Source organism: Cryptotermes secundus, unplaced genomic scaffold, assembly GCF_002891405.2.
Source record: "Cryptotermes secundus unplaced genomic scaffold, Csec_1.0 scaffold526, whole genome shotgun sequence".
Taxonomy (NCBI): Eukaryota; Metazoa; Arthropoda; class Insecta; order Blattodea; family Kalotermitidae; genus Cryptotermes; species Cryptotermes secundus.
The window spans coordinates 68,571-76,655 of NW_019721013.1; the positions used below are offsets into that span (position 1 = coordinate 68,571).

The following is an 8,085-nucleotide window of genomic DNA, read 5'->3' on the forward strand; positions in this document are numbered from 1 at the left end:
AAGTCTCAAATGAGAGACAGTAAAATATGGTTGCAAGTCCCAAGGGACTAGGGACCCTTGAAACACTGCGCTTGCAAGGGCCAGCAGCATATACAAGAGACGGACCCATCCTCTCGTCAGAGGGGGCGCCCCACAGAAACAAGACCGTAACTGTCGAGGAGTAATAAATATCTGGTCATGAGCCCCAGGAGGGTGCTCGATACCAAGTCTTACTGACTGATCGTCAGTCGTAATGTGACTTTGACTTTGACTTGAGTAACCAGTGAGTTGCAACCTAGCAGTCGCCGAGTTCGGTTGTATCGAGTGAATGGAGGTGTGATACTGCAGATGGCAGTGATTGTGAAATTGTGAATTGTGTAAATGTAAGAGCGAGTGTTCATTAATTCGCTACATCCAAGGCGTGAAGTTATCTGTCGCGTAACATACCCAACACGTGACAATATAATTAACTGAGAACTGAAAATCTGCAGTTTCCACCGAAACCTCATTCCAATAAATCTTCGATAAAAAATTGTTATATTCAATTGCAGAACTGCTTGTATACTTCAAGCATATAAGGCAACAACTACTTAATATAGTGATATCATTATTGTTTCCACAGGCATTTCTCCTCTAGGATAAGGTTAATTAGAAGGGAGACATGCAGTTCACCTTCATCACTGATTTAATACGAATATCATTAAAGTTTTATACTTCAGTGCATCCAAGATGAGGCACGTAAAACTGTTCAAGGAAAATCTTGTTTTTCTTTACTTAGGTACTTCTGTTACTGACAATTCTCCTGAGACGAATGTCCTCTTGTGAGCCAGTTTTTGAGACTGATAACTGGTTCAATCTCTAACGTTTTCTTACAAAGTGACAGTAATAAAATTCCTTTCGCATAGTTAAAAGAGACCAAAGACAGGGAAGAAATATTGGATTCTTTTAAATGGCAGAACATTTTAATTCAATGACTGAGGACCCTCCGTATTTGAACACAACTGAACATTCTAAGATATGTGATTTAGTGCACTGCCTAATTTACTTTCATCATCATGCGGTTCCTCAACCTACATACAGTACAGAAGGTCCGTAATATCATGGCAGACGATTTTTTTTAAATAATGACTGGATGCAATGATCTAAATATACTTAAAGTATTGGACTGTGTGCCGGTCACAGTTGCCGCGTGGTCTAATGGAATGAACCGTCTTCATTCGCTCGAACGTTGGGATCGTTGGTTTGAATCCCACTCAAGTCATGGATGTCTGTGTGCGTTTATTCTGTGTTTGAGTTATCCTGTGTGTAGGTAGTGGCCTTACGACGAGCTTATCCCTCTTCCAAGGAGTCCTACCGACTGTGTAAAAAAGATTACGAAACTGAAGAAGAGGCCAGGGCTCTACAAAAGGCTTTAGAACCACTGATGAATGAATGAATGAATGAATCAATCAATCAATCAATCAAGCGGGTGGTAAATATATTAACTACTGTGCTTTAAAAGGTTAATTATGGGAGGGGGGCGAATCACGTGCCTTCTCGTTATTGTGGTTTAATGAATATCAAGTTCGATCGAAATCAACCAAACAATTCTCAAGTTACGAAATGACCAGCGCAAAAAAAAAAAGTCAAATTTGCATAATTATCCCGAAAACCGCAAGACTTGCGGAAGAAGGCACCGGGCATTACATGTGTCCTCCATACAGCTCTTAGCCGGAAAGTCGAGTTATACACTCAAGTCGCGACACACAAACGCGTGTAGATCTTCACGTACAGCGCATGTTAGTAACATAAATTTACAGTTCTTTGGTATTATTTCGCTGACACCAAATGTCATTAAAATTCGTTCAACAGTTCCTGCAGTCGTTACGTGGTGAGTGACAGCCATTACGAAACAAATATGCGCGTATTTTGCAAGTTTTTTCTGCAGACGTGCCAAATATGCTTGCTAATCTTGGCGAACCAGCAGCTGATTGGGAAACTGCAGCATGTGTCACAAAGTGTATTAATATTCGTACACTCTTATTGCGGAACACGCAGCACTATGCTACAACCCGTACACTCTTATTGCGGGACACGCAGCACCATGCTACAACCCGGTGGCTGCGCCATAGCTCAAGCGGTTAGTCGCGGCGGCACGGGTTCGCTCAAGTTCGATTTGTGGTGGAAAAAGTGGTGCGGGGGCGGGTTTTCTCCGAGTACTTCTGTTTCCCCTGCCAATCTTCATTCCACCAAATTCTTCATCATCATAATCACCCGGGGCAGGTACAATAGGACAATCAGTGGCCGCTGTGCCGAGTGGACCCAGCTGGCCTCCAACCCCAATAGCGAATTAAAAAAAAAAAGCTACAAGCCGGAAGGTCGTGGGATCGAATCCCGATGAGGTAATTGGATTTTTTTTCAAATTACCTAATCCTTCCAGCCGCACTATGGCCCTGGGGTCGACTCAGCCTCTTAACAGAAAAGAGTACCAAGAATAATCCTGTGAGTAACGGGCGGCCGGTGCATAGGGCTGACAATCTTACCGCCATCTGTGAGCAGACTGTCTAGGAAACTCAACATCTCACAACCCTATGGACCTCCACGGCCTGTTACAGGGATACCTTTACTTTCTCCTTTTCTTTTTTTTTTTTACACTCTTATTGCACGTGTGTTCGCAACTGTGTGACGGGGCCGCCATATTGCCGCAGTGCGTCGGTAACCAACATGGCGACTTCAAAATTCGTCTCTCAGTGAACCAAAAGGATCCGTGTTCAAAGTACAGGGATTCACGTTCCTGAAAGAGCGGCTGTGCGCCTAAGGGCTGGAGCATGGCCCTGTGGCTGCTTCTGCAATGGTACAGACTCACCGGTTCACTGCACTGCGGGCCTCGTACATCACGGTCCTGAGGATGCTGAAATGCCCCGCCTTTTGAGGAACCAAAATTTTATTATCGACTTCACAAGAGCCCGCCACTGGACTCCATCCAGAGACAGTTGAATTCAATCCACACCATCTGACCCTTCCCGACTCATTTTTGCAAAAATATCGAAACTTAAGAGAACAAATATGTCAAATATACGCGTAAATAACAAATTAAAACATTTTCTAAAAAAATATTCTTCTGTCCTGCGTATTCTAGGGCGAGCAGCACAGATAATATTAAACGGCTTGGATTTAAATTTATAAGCACTTTTCCTGGCTGCCCCTCCCTGGTAATATGCTGGACGGGCCCACTACTCGAAACCCATTCGCATACTGTCCTCCTATCCACCGCTGAAATCTCTCAATTGCTCGCTCCTTTGGGTTGAACATCTATCACCTGTCCTACGGGCGCTACGCAATTCGCCCACCTCTTTTTATGGGCCACTTTATGACGCTATCAGTGGTCAGACTTCAGAGCGGCAAATGGTATGACGGATGGAAGTCGAAGTATTAATTCCGGCATCTTCCTGGAGGGACTGCGAAAACCCGTAAGACGTCAGAACAGCCGGTATCTGGGCCGAGAATCGAACCGAGCACCTCCCGAATACGAATCTACGGCGTTGTTACTCCCACTCATCTCGCCCACCACCTGGACACAGGGAGGAACAGTGAACCTTCCCTCCTCCTGTCCAACAGGCCCCTCGGCGCCGCCACCTGCCGTGCGCTGCAGTGCTGCGTGACTTCAACATCACCGTGACCTAATTACATTGCATGAAAAATTCCAGGCAGAGCTTTGAGGATCAATAGCAACACTACAACCCCCTCCTCCCCCCGCTCAGTTGCAGTGTTACCCATATTTGTGTCAAGACCAAGCCGAGTGGTTGCTTAGCTTCTGAGGTTGCAAGGCGCCCTCTCACGAACACGGCGTACATGAAGTATTCTCAAGGTCTCTACTTTCGCGTAGGTGCAGAGAATGAGGTGACTCCCAAGGCCGCTCGGAAAAGAAAGTTTCTCGAGAATTACACAAGTACGCAATTCACGTCTCAGAAACGCAAATGCAGAAGTGGCGACGCCAAGCAGCCACGCGTCCGATGTGAGTACTCAGCTTCCATGGCAGGTGACGTCGTGATACGTGGATGTATTCAGTTGTGTTCCGATTCCAAATTCATAAAAATATGCTTACACGTATTTACGTTTCCGTGCTTCGTAATCGTGTGTGACTGCACTACGAGCGAGTCCAGTTGTTGGTACAGATTATGTAAGAAATGCTGCTGAGTAATGCCCAAAGGAACAAGATCCATTGGGTGCCCGAAGTTACGCTGCATCAACCTGACACTGGCACTGATTTGTCCGAAACGTCCAAACCTTGACGACAAGGATGATATGTTGTTTAACAATAATATAGTAGTAACTTCGGTGGCATATTCCTGTTCAGAATACATTTCTGCATACAGAGACATCCACAAGCTCAGTTTATAATTTTAAGATGAACTGCCCTTATGTGCCAGTAGACTCACAAATCAAACAAACCCATACCCACACTAACAATCTGCAGCATGGAACTCGTATGTATATAAACACGCACACAAGTTCAGTCCGTACCTCACAGGAAACACATTACTTCTCCGCTACAAAGCCCAACCGGTTAATGCTGTTTAGGGAAACAGTCGCTGTTTATTGTGAGTACCATACGGAACACATAAATACACTGTGTGGGCAGAATGCAGATTTCAGTTCATACCTCTCAGGAAACACATTACGCCACCGCTACAAAGCCCAACCGGTTAATGCTGTTTAGGGAAACAGTCGCTGTTTATTGTGAGTACCATACGGAACACATAAATACACTGTGTGGGCAGAATGCAGATTTCAGTTCATACCTCTCAGGAAACACATTACGCCACCGCTACAAAGCCCAACCGGTTAATGCTGTTTAGGGAAATAATCGCTGTTTACTGTGAGAATCATAAGGCACACATAAATACTATGCGTGGGCAAATTCCGGATTTCGTGAACATTAAAGCAGGTGGTACATGCAGTAACCACCCCTACGTTAGTAACAGAACAGTTACGAACAACACTCACATTTCACTGCTTGCTGTAGCAGACAGTCTTATGGTACATTCCAGCACAGGAACAAACATGACCACCAACTGAAGACCAGCACGCACGCTGTCATGCGCCGTCCGGTCGGGCGGTGCCACAAGACCGAAGGTCGGGCGGTGTTTTGCTTGTCGGAAGTTGGACGAATTGTTTCCAACCTGCTGCCTCCTAGCATTTCCATGTTTCATTATTACATAAGCGAAATGCAGACATGATAACATTTAGCGAATGGGCAGCACTTCCTGAAGATTCGTCGCATGCAGTTCATGGAATAGTCGTGTGGTTATTTAACGACGCTGTCACTGTCAAGACTATACAGCGTAGGAGAGAGAGTGAGTGATCGATGTGGGGAAGTTGGCAGAATGAGAACTGGCAGGTAGGGGAAAGTGAAGCACTCGGAGAAAACCCGCAGCAGTGTCAATTTCTCCACCACAAATCACACGTAACCTTTTCTATCAACGTAGAACTTACACGTAAACTTAATGATATCGTTATGGAAACCACAGTATGAAATCTAGTTGACAATGTGGATATCTTGTCACTTCTGGCTCAACAGCGAACCTCTCTGTTCCGCAGAATTCTTGGAATTCCCAGAGGCCCCTGATCCACAGCAGAACGCTGACCAACACAAGATCACAACCCCAGCAAACTCCACTGCCGGAACACAAAAATCAGTGACGACAACCTTGAGGCATTATGCTACAAGCCGGAAGGTCCACATGTGAGAACGTACTTTAAAAGACATACGGGATTTAGGAGCAGGAGGAATTAGAACAAGATGACTTTAAGGCTGTGTTGAGGGCAGCTGGCGAGACTGAAACCACGCAAGAAAATATCCGACCCCTGAGCCGGATGAAGGAGACCCTGGATTCAGGCTTCTCTCGGTGATTTCAGTCAGCAAGCGAACTATACCGAACGAACGACCGCCGCTTGTCGGCGAAGTTTAGTGCCAACTTTTGCGGATAGAGAGTGCCGCGTGGTTTGCGCAACGAATCCCTACGGCCGTTAATTTCGGTTTTCTAAACCTATTCAGCTTCTGACAGAGGAAGAAATTGCTTCAGTGATATTCTTTTATTTATATTCATCAGCACTAGCTAAGTTTTTCTTTGTATTTTACGGCCTTATTAATCCGGATTAGTGACGGTTTACTGTATATAAACGCTGAGAACCTTGCCGGCAGTCAGCCGATAGGAAAAGTTCGACGACGCGGGCATTTGTCCTCCAGGAGAGGCACAGCCAATTTCCACACTGGATCGGCTGAAAGGCCCTCACATAAACTTCTTTTCACTCAATTTGCTGCCCAGCGACCACCCTATACAATATGGCAGATGCTTGCAGACGGACAGCAGCACTACTGCTTCTTACTGTTGCGTCATTTTGGTTGTCTCTCGAACGGGCTGAGTGAGGGGGGGGGACAAACATGATTTACACGAGATAACGTCATTCACTTGTTCCGGCTGACGATCAGCAATTTATAGGTAAGTTTGCATTGAAACGCATGGTTAAGCTGGGAGACATCACCCAGCAGCGCTATCTGCCGAAGGTGGGACAGCGCGAAATCAATTAGAGAAGACAGATTTTCCCAACCGTCACCGCCTCTGGCCATATAAGGCATCTCTATCCGTAAGCAAACATCGCACAGAACGGTTATGGCACGGGGGCTAGTGCGCACGGTGTTCTGTGGCAGCATGGGACCCGCATATGTACAAGCGTGTCACCACCTATGGTGGATGGGCCCCACTAGGGTTTCTCTAAGTGGAATGAAAGGGGGGGGGTGCCAATAAAAAACCATGCTTACAAATTTAGAATTAAACTGAGAAGAAAACAGTCTTCTGGAATGTGGCGCCGTGTAGATATTCTGTTAACCGACGTTTCGGAGGAATGTATCGCTTCCATCTTCAGGGTAGAGGAAAAGAAGAAATCCGCGAGTGAACCAGCGTGAGCAGGTGAACCGCCGTGAAAACCTCAAATCTTATATAGAATTAAACTGTTTAATAATATTCTTAGTAATCGCCCGACAGTATTGAAAATAGGATAATTTTTTCAACGAATTTACTTTTTGGTATCAACATCTGAAGTTTGCACATTTCTTCAATTTCCTCTCCCCCCCCCCAAAAAAAATGCATGGAGGGAAATATCCCGCTACCCTGATCAGTACTCACAGAACAAACACGACAAACTGACACCAATGACTGCTCGCTCGTTCGTGACTTACTGCACGACTTACCTTCGTGCAAGGGCCGCGCCATAGCTCAAGCGGTTAGTTAGCGGTTATCTTCCCACCGCGGCGGCCCGGGTTCGATCCAGGGTCTGGTCAAGTGGGATTTGTGGTGGACAAAGTGGAGCTGGGGCAGGTTTTCTCCTAGTACTTCGGTTTCCCTTGCCAATCTTCATTCCACCAATTGCTCCACAATCACCCTCACCTATCATCTGGGGCTGGTACAATAGGCCAGAAGTGGCCGCAGTTCAAGGGACTTAGTCCCACCCCACTAGCAATAATACCTTCATGTAACGCGTTACAGCTAGACAATTCGCTATGCCAGTGTTTCCCAACCTTTTTGATGCCGCGGACTCCCTGAACCGAATGTTAATTCACCGCGGCCCCCATAAAACCCGAAATGGAAATTTTTAAATTTTACGAGTACATATCATAAAAATGAAGCAGTAACTTAAAATTTTACAACATTAATGTGTCATTTATGACAATAAAATACTGCTATAAATGGAGATATTCGGAAGATTACGAACATATCAATTGGGAGTAATATTATGAATTTAACACTCACCTAATGTGATGGCTGGTGCTGTTTTTCAGACGTTAACTTTCGAATGTCAGGATCAAAACTGGATAATTTCAGACGTAGATCTGGCTCCACGTTAAGTCTCTTCCTATATCTGTTTTTCGTGTGTACAAGATGAGAAAATGTTGTCTCGCACAGATATGTAGTGGGAAATGGCAACAGATGTCTTACAGCCCTTTCGGAAATTTCAGGGTAAACAGACCTAGCTTGGAACCAAAACTCCAGTAACGGTAACGAAGGAAACAGCAATTTGAACGTCGAATCACAGGACAGCTCGATAAGTTGCTCTTCCTCCGCAGCA

General features: G+C 45.4%; 1 protein-coding gene across 5 annotated transcripts in view; it reads right to left on the reverse strand.

Annotated features, from left to right (window-relative positions):
* Nucleotides 1-8,085, reverse strand: part of LOC111875239 (sterile alpha and TIR motif-containing protein 1) — a 194,245-nt gene that overhangs the window by 47,630 nt on the left and 138,530 nt on the right. Inside the window, exon 1 of one of the 5 annotated variants that reach the window (XM_023871304.2) lies at nucleotides 4,966-4,987. The exons of the other annotated variants lie outside the window; for them this stretch is intronic. The gene's annotated coding sequence lies outside the window, so the exon portion shown is untranslated. Of the gene's footprint in view, nucleotides 1-4,965; nucleotides 4,988-8,085 lie in introns of those variants that run through there. 5 annotated transcript variants of the gene reach the window in all.